Here is a 13,304-nt window from a genome sequence, read left to right on the forward strand (position 1 = left end):
CTAACTAGCAGTGCCTCATCTCCACCCAAAAGCAGGGATGATTGGGCAGCTGGGCACATGACATAAATGACTCCTCTAGGGAATCGTGGTCACTCAGATCTCATCCATTTCTCTCAGTTACATTAATCTCACATATTCAAGGACAATCAAAGGCAGACTAAGGTTCAATAAGGTTTTATTGAAGTAACTGCATCTTAGATAATAAAGCATGTATAACTAGGACGATGAAGCACAATAAGATTAAGATTGTGACGAGGAGAGTGAAACACAAAAAATAACGCTACCATTATGTCACTAGAGTTTAGAAGGATAGTTCCTACCTAAGCTATGTTAGAGCACAGCATGTTAAGCTCTAATTCTGCCCTTCAGGTTCCTCCTCGGAAGACATCATCCCTCATACCAGAGCAAGAGGCCTGTAGTCTACATAAGCAGCTGTAGCGAGGCAATCAGCAATCAGCAGACAGTCGTGGTCTTCACCTGGTAAATCTGCCCACTTCTCAGGCCCAAGCTTTCCTTTTTATTACATGTAAGTGACCCCCACGGTCAGCCATAGTTAACCCCAAGGGCGGGGTGCAGTGTACATCAAAGTTTTCACATGTACATTTTATGGTTAACATGTCTAGATAGTGAAAAACTGCTAAGTTAACTTCTCAGTATTGTAAGACCTATCTCTTCCACAGAATAGCACTGGGGATGCCTTAAACATATTTTAAATATAATTTCTCAATGGGATGCAATAGAAATATGGAGTTTGGTGTCCCTGGACTCGTAGTTTAAAATCACATCTGGTGAAGGCAGATTTTAAATTGTAGGTCTGAAAATGCCACTTTTAGAAAGTTAGCACTTTCTTACTTTAACTATTCTGCTCATCTGCCTGTCCATGAATACACATCTGGGGTAGATGACAGCTGGGATCTGTGCATTCCCGCTAGACAGGCAAACTGAAAGGGAGCTTGCATGTGGTATTAGCATATTGATGGCCCATCAGTATGCTGATGAATCTTCCTAAACTAGGTGGGAGGAAGGCGCTGCTACTTGACAATGAATAGGGCTCTGCCTCTTCTCACACAAAGGGCTGCCTACCCCATTCATAGTGTATGGAGCTGAGGAGGGCCAGAAAGGGACCCTGGGGATGTCAAAACAAGATCTGGAAGTTTCCCCAACCTTCCAGACTCTGGGTATCAAGATATAAATTGTGGACCCTAAACCCCACGCATTTAGCACTCTACTGGGACAAGGACACTCTGCCAGGAATAAGAACTGTTGAGCTGCTAAGAGGGGCTGCCACTCTGCACCACATTGCTGTGTTGGCTACTGCTGCTGTATGCTGTTCCTCACGAGGGACTGCCACTTTGCTGCTGTGCTGTGTGTTGGCCTGCTACTTCTGTCCTCCCTCCAGGAGAAGGCTGAGCTCTCCTGACTGTCCAGATCCCCACTAAGAGGCTCCAATAGCTTGTTGGCTTTCCCCCGGTTTTCCAACAAGGTCCTGGGACATCAAGGACCTTACATCACTTTCTTCTCCCCTTACTTGCTGCGTTCTTCCAAAAGGAGCGTGCCTGGACTCCTGTTAATTCGACCCTGCGCATGTAACAACTGTGCTGAGGGCAGCCTCCTCACCTCACTGACACTGCCTTGAGGACTGCGACAGAGTAAGCCGGCCTCTGCCTGCACTGCCCGGGGTTGACTGAGCACAGGCTGTGCCCTAACCTCCAAAGGGTACTGCAGCATTCCCTGAGCTTGTCCCTGCCTGCTTGAGGATGCCGCCTCTCAAAGACTTTTCACTGCCTGCACCACTGTAACCAAGGTACTTTTGCCCTCTCTCTCCCCACCCTGCATTAGGGGCCATACAAGCAGACTGTCTATTGATCTGGTAATACCTGGCATTGCATCTTATGATTGGAGTTTTGTCCAATTTAAAGAGATAAAAACTATTTATTTTTCCAGCCTAGTGTTGAGTCTTCTAATGGTGTCTTTCACTGTGTGACTGCAGTTAAGTGTTGCACAAATACTTTACACATTGCCTCTTAAGTTAAGCTTCACTGCTGGGTGCCAAGTTACCAGGGGGTGAGCACAGGTTAATTTAGGAAGTGTTGCTGACTAGGATTGTAGTCCCTACTTGGACAGGGTGCATATCTCTGCCAAGTAGAGACCCAATTTCTATCATTGGAGGCAGTGAAGGGATAGGACTTGTATTTGTGTAGTACCTTACAGTAATTTGGTATTCACTACCACTCACACTTAGACCAATTCGAACCAATTGTCCCTAATCCCCATTGGCATTTTTCCCCTATCTTCTCAATTGGCAATTTTTATTTAATTTTCTCCCTGACTGACCTTTTTGCTTTTACTCTAAATCATGTCTCTGGTTGGAGGTTTTGTATCTGCATCTACAAGAATGAAGTTTGAGCTGGGCCGGTTGGAGGAGTATACTGCAGCTCAGCTCAGGGAGTTCTTCGGGGTTTTGCGCTGCCTGCAAGAAGCAAAAAGGCAGAAATTCAAAAGGCACTAAGGCCCTCAGTACAACATTGCCGGTAAATGCCACTTACCGCCGTGCAGAAGACCGCCAACACACCGCTGTGGCGGCGGTATTCCTCTACAGCTATTACGACCCACAGACCGGAATCCGCCAAAATCCAGACACTCACACAAGTCCGCCACACCAAAGGTCAGTGATAAACTGGCGATAAAAAAAACGACACAGTCACACCAACAGGAATACGCCCACACTATCATGACCCACAAATCCACGCGGCGGTCTTTCAAATGCGGTATTCCATTGGCGGTACACACCGCTGCGCTCCAAATACACACACATTTACAAAACACAACCACATTGGACTATTCAAAATACACTCACCTGATACACATACACACACCACTCCCACACACCCAATACAATATAAAACACACACCCACATCACCCACAAACCCCTACGACAAAAATTGAGAAAGAAGCACAGAGAGAGACACCACTATCAACAATACTAGCATCCAAAGGCACACACCATCATCATTCTCACAACATCCACGCACCTCAGACAACACACACAAACACATCCCCTCACACATCACAACACACACCACCCTACACATCACCCACACCACATCATGGCACCGCAAAGACACCCCAGGTTCTCTGAGGAGGAGCTCAGGGTCATGGTGGAGGAAATCGTCCGGGTAGAGCCACAGCTATTCGGATCACAGGTGCAGCACACCTCCATAGCTGAGAAGATGGAGCTATGGCGCAGAATTGTAGACAGGGTCAACGCAGTGAGACAGCACCCAAGAACACGGGATGACATCAGGAAGAGGTGGAACGACCTATGGGGGAAGGTGCGTTCTGTGGTCTCAAGACACAAGATTGCAGTTCAGAGGACTGGCGGCGGACCCCCACCTCCTCCCCCACAACTAACAACATGGGAGGAGCAGGTCTTGGCTGTACTTCATCCTGAGTGCCTCGCAGTAGTAGCAGGAGGAAGGGACTCTGATAAGTCAAATCACATGCCCCACCCTCACCCTCACCCCCATCACTCCAACACCTCACATATGCCCCACCATCACAACCCACACATCCCAATACCTAGCCCTGCATGCAACAACAAAGCATGGACACCCATCACCAAAGCATGTCCACTACAGATACCCACACAGATCCCTAAACCAACTATCACACAAGGTCCTAGACAAGAATGCAAGCACTGGAGTACAGGGTCACCCACCCATTGCACACAATGGCACACACAGATGCAATAATCATGCCTTTGCATCCCCTGCAGGACCCCTACCCAACTTCACCAGACAGGAGGTTCCAGACATATCCACTCCCCCCACAGAAGAGGCCCACAGTGATGACAGCAGCTCTGTCCAACTGGATTAAGATGACCAGCCCGGCCCATCTGGGACCTCGGGACAGTCGGTTCCCCTCACACTGGCACATGCCACCACAGAGCCTCCCCCCTCAGGAAACACCAGCACAGCACCCTCCCAGTGGGCCCATCCCTCTGTCCCCAGGACACGTCAAGCAGCAGTGTGTCCACCACTACAGGGAACCCAGGCAAACCCACCAACCCAAGAAAATCAGGGACCTGGGGGCAGTGGTAGTGGGCACACGGTTCAGGGGACAGAGGCACAGGATAACAGGGGAACTGGGATGACAGCTGTGTGACAGGGGGAGGACAGCCCCAGGGAACCCACTCTCCACGAAGCCCTCTACAACATCATGGGAGCATACCATCATTCCCATGAGACAATGGCAACGGTACTGGCCAAGTTTCAGGAGACCCAGCGGCTGCAGGACGAACAGTATCTGGGGATCAGGGAGGAACTTAAGTCCATCAACACCACCCTGGTCACCATTGTAGGGGTGCTGAAGGACCTTGTGGACACCAGGAGGGACACTGTGGCACAACAAGGAGCCCCTGACACTAGCCTGGATGATGAACAGCCCACCACCTCCGCCGGCGCTGGTGGACAGGAGGCACCGCCACAGGACCACGACACCAGCACCCCACCCCCTGCAGATGGAGAACCATCCCGCAAACAGTCCCTGAGATCCAGGACAAAGACAGAGAACAATGCCAAGACCCCCGCCATGAACTGTGAACACCCTGAATGTCATCCTTCTGTCCCACTTCGTCACCCTGTCTATCCATCAACTGCCCTTGCTCCACTTCCTACGCCACTTTGGACAATGCAACTGTGAAACAAATAGACTGGACTCTGCCATGGACAATCCTCCACCATCACCCCTTCCCATTTTATAACCCCCTGCACTATTTTGCACTGAAATAAACACCCTTGAATCACAAAACAATCTGGAGTCAGTCTGTGCTTTCACAAATGTGTTTTTGCAATATCTAAGGAAAATAGCAATGTTGATTGTATTGTCAACATAAATATGTCACACAGCTCTAGTCCATGAGGTAATATAGCAGAGGTCACACAGTGGGACCCACATCTGTGAAATGGAAAGGCAAAGTGACAAGTCAGGGTCCATACACTGGGTGAAAGTGACAGACTTATGACAGGTCTAACAATTGTATGAGATGTGTGAGCCAGTGACATCTTACCTGTGTCTCACTGCAAGTATTGCTGGATAACGTTGTTTCTGTTGTCAATATCCTCTTCTTCTGCCTCCTCTTCTTCACTGTCCACATGCTCCACAGCTGCCACAAGACCTGATTCTGGACCATCCTTGTGCAGAAAAGTCACCTGCCATCGTAAAGCCAGGTTGTGCAGTATACAGCAGGCCACGATGATCTGGCACACCTTCTTTGGTGAGTAGTAGAGAGAACCACCTGTCATATGGAGGCACCGGAACCTGGCCTTCAGGAGGCCGAAGGTCCTTTCTATCACTCTCCTAGTTCGCCCATGTGCCTCATTGTAGCGGTCCACTGCCCTTGTCCTGGGATTTCTCACTGGGGTCAGTAGCCATGACAGGTTGGGGTAACCAGAGTCAACCGAAAATATCGAGGGACAACTGTTAGACACACACTAACCCTTAGGGACAACCCCAGACCCAGACAACTATTCACAGGGTATAGGGTCCTTGTCCTCACCTATTAGCCACACACGGGGCCTCTGGAGTTGCCCCATCACATAAGGGACGCTGCTATTCCTCAAAATGGAAGCATCATGCACTGAGCCTGGAAACTTGGCATTCACATGGGAGAAGTACTGGTCGGCCAAACACACCATCTGCACATTCATTGAATGGTAGCTCTTCCGGTTTCTGTACACCTGTTCACTCCTGGGGGGGGAACCAAGGCCACATGTGTCCCATCAATGGCACCTATGATGTTGGGGATATGTCCCAGGGCATAGAAGTCACCTTTAACTGTGGGCAAATCCTCCACCTGAGGGAAAACAATGTAGCTGCGCATGTGTTTCAGAAGGGCAGACAATACTCTGGACAACACGTTTGAGAACATAAGCTGGGACATCCCTGATGCAATGACCACTGTAGTTTGAAAAGACCCACTTGCCAGGAAATGGAGTACTGACAGGACCTACACTAGAGGGGGGATTCCAGTGGGATGGTGGATAGCTGACGTCAGGTCTGGCTCCAACTGGGCACACAGATCATGGATTGTTGCACGATCAAGTCTGTAGGTGACTATTGCGTGTCTCTCTTCCATTGTCGACAGGTCCACTAGCGGTCTGTACACCGGAGGATGCTGCCATATCCTCACCTGCCCCAGCGGACGTGCCCTATGGACAATAACAGCAAGCAGAGAGTCAGCCAACACTGAGGTATTACATTTTTTTTTTATTGCACACATTTGTCAATCCGCAATGTGCGCGTCACTGTGTGTATGCAAGGACTAGATAGGTGTAACACATTTAAAATCAATGCCATGTGGGCCCCTGAAATGGCGGCTGCCTGACCTGTAAGGTGGGACAAGGGGATATGAGGTAACTGCGCTGGCGTTGTACACCGTCGCGGTAGGCGGTCGAAGACCACAGTGCAATCCTGCATTGGTTACCATTGGACCCTATGGGTCCCAGGAGCCAATGACGATGTACGCCGACGGTGACGGTATGCACTGCCGCGGACGTGACCACCATTTTCTGTCTGTTCACTCACTTGATACCTGACCTTCGACAGGAGAGGACCTACACTGCAAGTGCTGCTGTGACCTCAGTCTGGAAGCGACGATGGCTCATGTGTCTGGGGAAAGGGCCCCATGCCTTCACTTCGGAGGAGTTGGAGAAGTTAGTGGATGTGGTCCTCCCCCAGTACACGCTACTCTACGGTCCTCCAGACAAACAGGTGAGTACACTGTGAGCATACTGTATCGGCAATGCCTGTTTGGAGTGGTGTGGATGGAAGATACGGGGGGACTGAGGCCTGCGTGAGCGGACGGTGAGTGTATGTGCGTCAGGGCAAGGGAGGGAACGTGGGTCAATTACTGTGACGGTCCGGACGGTTAAAGATTTTCCTTTTTCCCCTGTACTATTCCTGTAGGACAGCGCCCACCAGAAGAAGAATATTTGGCATGCCATCGCCCAGGACGTCTGGACCCTAGGGGTCCACCACAGACGGAGCACCCACTGCCGTAAAAGATGGGAGGACATTCGCCGCTGGAGCAAGAAGAAGATGGCCTCCCAACGTGGGAGGGGTGCCCGTCGCACCATGACCCCCCTGATGTACTGGATCCTGGCGGTGGCCTATCCAGAGCTGGATGGGCACTTAAGGGCATCACAGCAGCCACAAAGGGGTGAGTACAGTCACATCCATCTGACTCTGCGCGCATTAAGAGGTGTCTGGGTGGGGGAGGTGGGCTGTGGGTTTCCCTAGGCCAGGGCGAGTTTTGTAGGCAAGGTCCTTTTATGAGGCAGGCTATGGAGCACCCCAACCCCACCGGTGGTAAGAGCCAACTGTGACTTCCATGTGTGCAGCAATCGGGCATAGGCCATGTACCCCATGTCCTTGTGATCAATTAGGGAACTCTAAGTGCATAGCATAGTGCAGAGGGCTGTTGTGTCTGTTGTGTCCGCCAACGGTAGTGGTGTTGCATGCACTGAACATGTTTTTCTTCTGTCTTCCCCCCCCCTTTTTGTGGTCTCCCTGTTCTTGTGTGCAATTGCATCATCAGGCGGAGGAGCAGTGGCACCGCCCTCCCAGCAGCCCGTGGCTTCTCACCCAGGAGGGTGGGCATCTCCTTTGCCCCAGGCACCTCAGGCCCTGCCCCAGTCAGCCCTGCTACCCTCAGTGAGGAGGCTATTGACCTCCTGAGATCCCTCACTGTTGGGCAGTCTACCATTCTGAATGCCATCCAGGGTGTAGAGAGGCACAAACAAATGCATACCTGGAGGGCATTCATTCTCGCCAGGCAGCCCAACAGAGAGCATTTCAAGCTCTGGCCTCAGCACTAATGGCAGCCAGTGTCCCTGTGTCCAGCCTCCCCCTCCAACCTCCTCCACCCAGACCCAATCCCCTGTACCTCAGCCTAGCCCAAGCACACCATCAGACCAGCATGCACACACCTCAACACACAAGAGTGACTCAGGCAAACATAAGCACCACACACCCCACAAGCACTCACACAAGCATCATACCCATGCAGATATACCAACATCCCCTGTGTCCTCTCCCAGTGTGTCTGTGAGCCCTCCTCCCAAAGTACACAAACGCAGCCACACACCCACCCAACAGCCATCCACCTCACAACATCCCCCATCCCATTCACCTTCACCCAAAGTCAGCAAACGTGCACCTCCTACAACCACTACATCTTCCTCCTCTCCCAAACCAACTTCATCTACCCGTCCAAGTGTGTCTAAAAAGCTTTTCCGGTCTACTATTGACCTCTTCCCTACACCTCCCCCCCGTCCATCCCCTAGTGCCCGCCTTTCCAGGTCCCAACCCAGCACCTCAGCCACCACATCACCGGGCACAGTGGTGGCAGCAACTGCGGGCTTTTGGAGTGTGCCAAGCATCAGGGCTGCCAGTGTTCCATGGAGCGAGGGCAAGGACATTCTGCCACCTCAAAAAGTCAAACAGTTGCCAACATCCCCGCGGGAGAAGGCGAAAACACCTCACCAAGGACTCAGGCAAAACAAAAGTGGATAGTGGAAAGACAGCTGCCCCACCATCCAAGGTGGGGAAGGGCCAGAAAATCAAGGACAGGTCCACGTCGACGCCAACCTGCACGGTGGACAAGACCGCCACCAGCACAGCCACCAGCACCGCAGTCACTGAGCCCGCCACCAGCACCGCAGTCACTGAGCCCGCCACCAGCACCGCCACCACAAAGACCGGCACCAGCACCGCTGCCACAAAGACCGGCACCAGCACCGCCGCAACAAAGACCGCCGCCAGCACCGATGCCACAGAGCCCGCCACCAGCACCGATGCGACAGAGCGACAGAGCCCGCCGCCAGCACCAATGCCACAGAGCCCGCCGCCAGCACCGATGCCACTGACACCGCCGCCAGCACCGCCATCTGCCCCGCGACATCCTGAGCTAGTGGCACCAATACAGACATGGCTGCCATCCCCAGTGGTCAGTGGTACGAGGCTGGTGGTCAGTTCCAGGAGTCTGGGCAGCTTGCATGTTGCACCACCGTCAGTGGAGTATCACATCCACTACCTCAGTCCTTGGCAGGATGAAGCACTCTGGGCACAGAGCCCCCTCCAGAACCAGTGGAGAAAGGCATCCACTACCTCAGTCCTTGGCAGGATGAAGCACTCTGGGCACAAAGCCCCCTCCAGAACCAGTGGAGTATCACATCCACTACCTCAGTCCTTGGCAGGATGAAGCACTCTGGGCACAATGCCCCCTCTAGAACCAGTGGAGAAAGGCATCCACTTGATAGACTGTGGCTTGGCACTCCCCAGGATAAAGCAGTGGGCAAACCACCCACTGTAAATACTTGTGAGACTGTGGCTTTGCACTCCCCAGGATACAGCAGTGGGCAAACCACCCACTGTAATGACTTGTGAAACTGTGGCTTTGCACTCCCCAGGATAGAGCAGTGGGCAAACCACAACCTCTGTAAAGACTTGTGAGACTGTGGCTTTGTACTCCCCAGGATAGAGCAGTGGGCAAACCACCCACTGTAAAGACTTGTGAGACTGTGGCTTTGCACTCCCCAGGATACAGCAGTGGGCATGGAGCCCCCTCGTGGAGCTGGCGTCGTGCACTCATCTGGCTGAGGTCCCCCCCATTCCCTTCCCCCTGAGGGGCCTGTTTCATTTCTATCTGATGCCCCTGTAGTGTTCTCTCCGTTTGAAGTCTGGTATCGAGTGTAGGCCTCGCCCATGCTTTTTGGGCCCAGTGGTCCACGGACTATGAATGGTGCACTATCCAGTGTAGTTGGTGTACATAATTGTATATACTGTATTTCAAGTTTTGATTTTTATTTATTACACTCGTTCAACTCATTTCCTTTTGTCCTTGCGTTCTTCCAGGTGGGGTAGGGGGTGTAAATGTAATGTTGCAGCATATATTTGTGTGTATGTTGTTGTAGGTGGGGGTGGGGTTTTTGCGTGTTGCGTCTGTGTGTCACTCTCTTTTCCCACCCCCCTCCCCTGTGTTGTAGGTGCAGTACTCATTGTGGTCGTCGCCGCCGCCGCCGTCTTTCGTGCTCCTGGTAGAGGAGCAGGAATACCATCGCAGGGAGTATTTGGAGTTCTGGTTCCATGGCGTCCTGATTCCTCGTGGGGTATGGAGAGGTGCGTGTTTTCCCTTCCAAGTCCTGTTTCTGCCGTGTTTTTGTTCGCCTTGATTCCGCCCCTGAAAAGGTGGCGGATTGGCCTCTCATAATAGTGTGGGCGGTACATTGTCTTCCGCCTGTCTGTTGGCGGTGACCGCCGCAGTGTTTGTTTCTACCGCCGTGGCGGTCGGAGAGTTAAAGTGGCTGTCTATGTTGGCGGTTTCCGCCATGGTCGTGATTCCATTTTTTTTACCGCCGGCCTGTTGGCGATCTTACTGCCGCTTTAACACCGACCGCCAGGGTTGTAATGAGGGCCTAAGCCTTTTCTTAAGCACATGCTTTGGCAAATGAGACCTCAGAGGACACTGAGGAAGAGGTGGAGGATGACTTGGACCAGCATCTGGCTGGAGGCATTGAACTGCTGTCTGTGGTGGGGGAGGGAGGACGAGCAGCTTACTCCCAGGATTAAGGGCCCTTTCCAGGGCAGGGAACAGTGTGTCATCCAAAGAACTATCCCCAGAGGAGCCAGAGGACAGGAGGGAAGAGAGGAAGTTCCATTTGGAGATGGATTAGATCAATCTAGTGTTTTCTGAAAGTACTTCATAACCTGAGGCAACACCTTACTGTTGTTGGTATGTTATGGCCTGATTCATAAAGTCATTTTGGGGGTTATTCTAACTTTGGAGGAGGTGTTAATCCGTCCCAAAAGTGACGGAAAAGTGACGGATTTACCACCAGCCGTATTACGAGTCCATTATATCCTATGGAACTCGTAATACGGCTGGTGGTATATCCGTCACTTTACCGTCACTTTTGGGACGGATTAACACTCCTCCAAAGTTAGAATAACCCCCTTTGTCTTTAAGATTGTCATATATGTGCAAATGGTGTCATTTATGAGTGCAAGGAATTCCCAAACAGTAAAAAATGCACAAATAGGTACACTTAACTATGAATCATATTACCCCAGTATGGTGAAATACTGTGGAAAGGTAAATCGCCTACCTCACTCAAGTAGTGGCCATTCGAGGAGAGAATGCTATTTAAAGTTTGGGAACACCCACAAGCGTGAGCAATTGTGATTATTCACAAAACTTTCCTTTATCTATTCCTATCTTGGTAATTTTCAGACATTTTCTCATATCAAGAGCATGTGTAAATCTCTCTCCATGGTAGAAACAGTAATAACCCCAGGATTCATAGGTGTATAGGGAAAGGAGTTTTCCTATGGGGAAAAATATTTTCCCATGAAGAAGAAAAGTAAAATGAAATTAAAGTCCAACTACACCAATACAATTGCATTTTTCCCACATGGAATGGCACACTTCATTCAATTTGATGATTCCAATCTGGATCTGCCACATCATAGACATTAAAAAAATCCCAAACAATTTCCTGGAGCGCTCTTGTAAACCTTTGGAAGTTGCTGAAATGCATAAATCTGCACCCAAGTCAGCAGATGTAGTTTTTCAACTTTCTTTGCAAAGTGTTCACTTTGGCCTGGCCCCTAACCATCCTTCAGTAAAGTTACGTCCATTGAGTGCACAGATATTTTGTTTGCACCTTTTGCCAAATGAATTAATTTATCTTTTAGCGCAGGAATCCTCTGGACGTATTAGGGAAATTAGTCTGAGACTGTTTATCATGAAAACATAATTTAACCAAGATGTGCAATTATCAACCTATTACATTTCTCCCTTGGAGAAATCTTCAATATGGTGGTGATCCTCCAGATGCTGATGGCCTATTGAACTCATTGCACTCTAGATATATTCCTGTTCAATTCCTGTGTTAGCCATATGGTGGACATTAAAAGATTATGAAATGAAAAGACATATAGCCTCTGATATATTAAATGGTGACTGCATCTCCTTATTCTCCAGGTTTTATCTATTTCTTTCAGTGTTGTGTATTATGACTCTGTGATGAACTGTGTGGATGACACACCATGTCCCTAGGGGTGACCATTGAGTAGTTAGAGTTTAATGTATCTAACCAGGAGCAGAAGATGAGGTTGAGGAGCTAAACATCATAATCTGACCAGGTGAACTGTAAACCTTCCTGCTTTTCTTCTAAAATTAATTTATGAATCCCATTAAAAGCTAGAGAGACAAGGTCTTAGGCCCATGGCCTACCAACAGTATCTGCACAGTTATTTGCAAGCATGTCCAGAGAAGTTTGTTTGTTTTTTGAAGTTGCCAGTATGCTCATGTGTCTCAATTCTACGTTTCTTCTGTGAATTGTCCTAGTGTGAGTTCTTGTAAGCAAAAGCTGTAAGCAAATGTGGCTCCATATAATGTGATTTAAAAGGAAAGATTATTTACCTTCTGTAGCAACCTCTCTAAAGGACACTAAGGGCTTGATTTAGATCTTGGCTGCCTTATCACCAAGCCACGTCGGCAGCGGTCCCAAAAAGAATGCCAAGGCGGCAGTGTTCCGTCTGCCGTATTTAGATGTTATAGTCCTGCGGGCGGTGTACTGGTGGTGGTTCACTGACGACCAGAGACTGCAGCAGGATTCAAGGGACTTCAAACAATGGCAGAGGCTGTGGAAGGGAGGTAATTGACACACACATACAGTCCCTTACCCATAGGCACCCCCACATTACACACTACACAACACAACACATACACACATTTACCCATTGCCAGTCTGACACAACGCAACCCGTATATGCTGAAAACACACATTGACACATAAAGAGGACACAACATACACACACTATTGACATTGCACCCACACACCAAACAACAAACAACACAACTACACACTCCGATACACAAACACACACACATACACCCACACCTCACCCTGCCAATCACATCGCATACACACATACATGTACTGACTCACACACACAACTTGCAGCACAACATGACAGGTACAGTTCTTATGGCAATGTGCAAACATGGACACAGTTGGCAGGTGCAAATGTACTGTCATTTTGATGACAGCATTTTATTTGCCAATGAATACTGGCACCATAATGACAGTTGTGTTTGTGTGCGATACGTGTTGTGTACGTGTGTGTACTCCCATGTCTGACCTACTCGTGTCCCGGACATATGCATGTCACAGTGATTACAAAAATTACTGTGACATGTATAAGTCTTGAGTGGTCCCCACGTCCTGCGCAGTGCCTA

This window comes from Pleurodeles waltl, chromosome 6, assembly GCF_031143425.1.
Source record: "Pleurodeles waltl isolate 20211129_DDA chromosome 6, aPleWal1.hap1.20221129, whole genome shotgun sequence".
NCBI lineage: Eukaryota > Metazoa > Chordata > Amphibia > Caudata > Salamandridae > Pleurodeles > Pleurodeles waltl.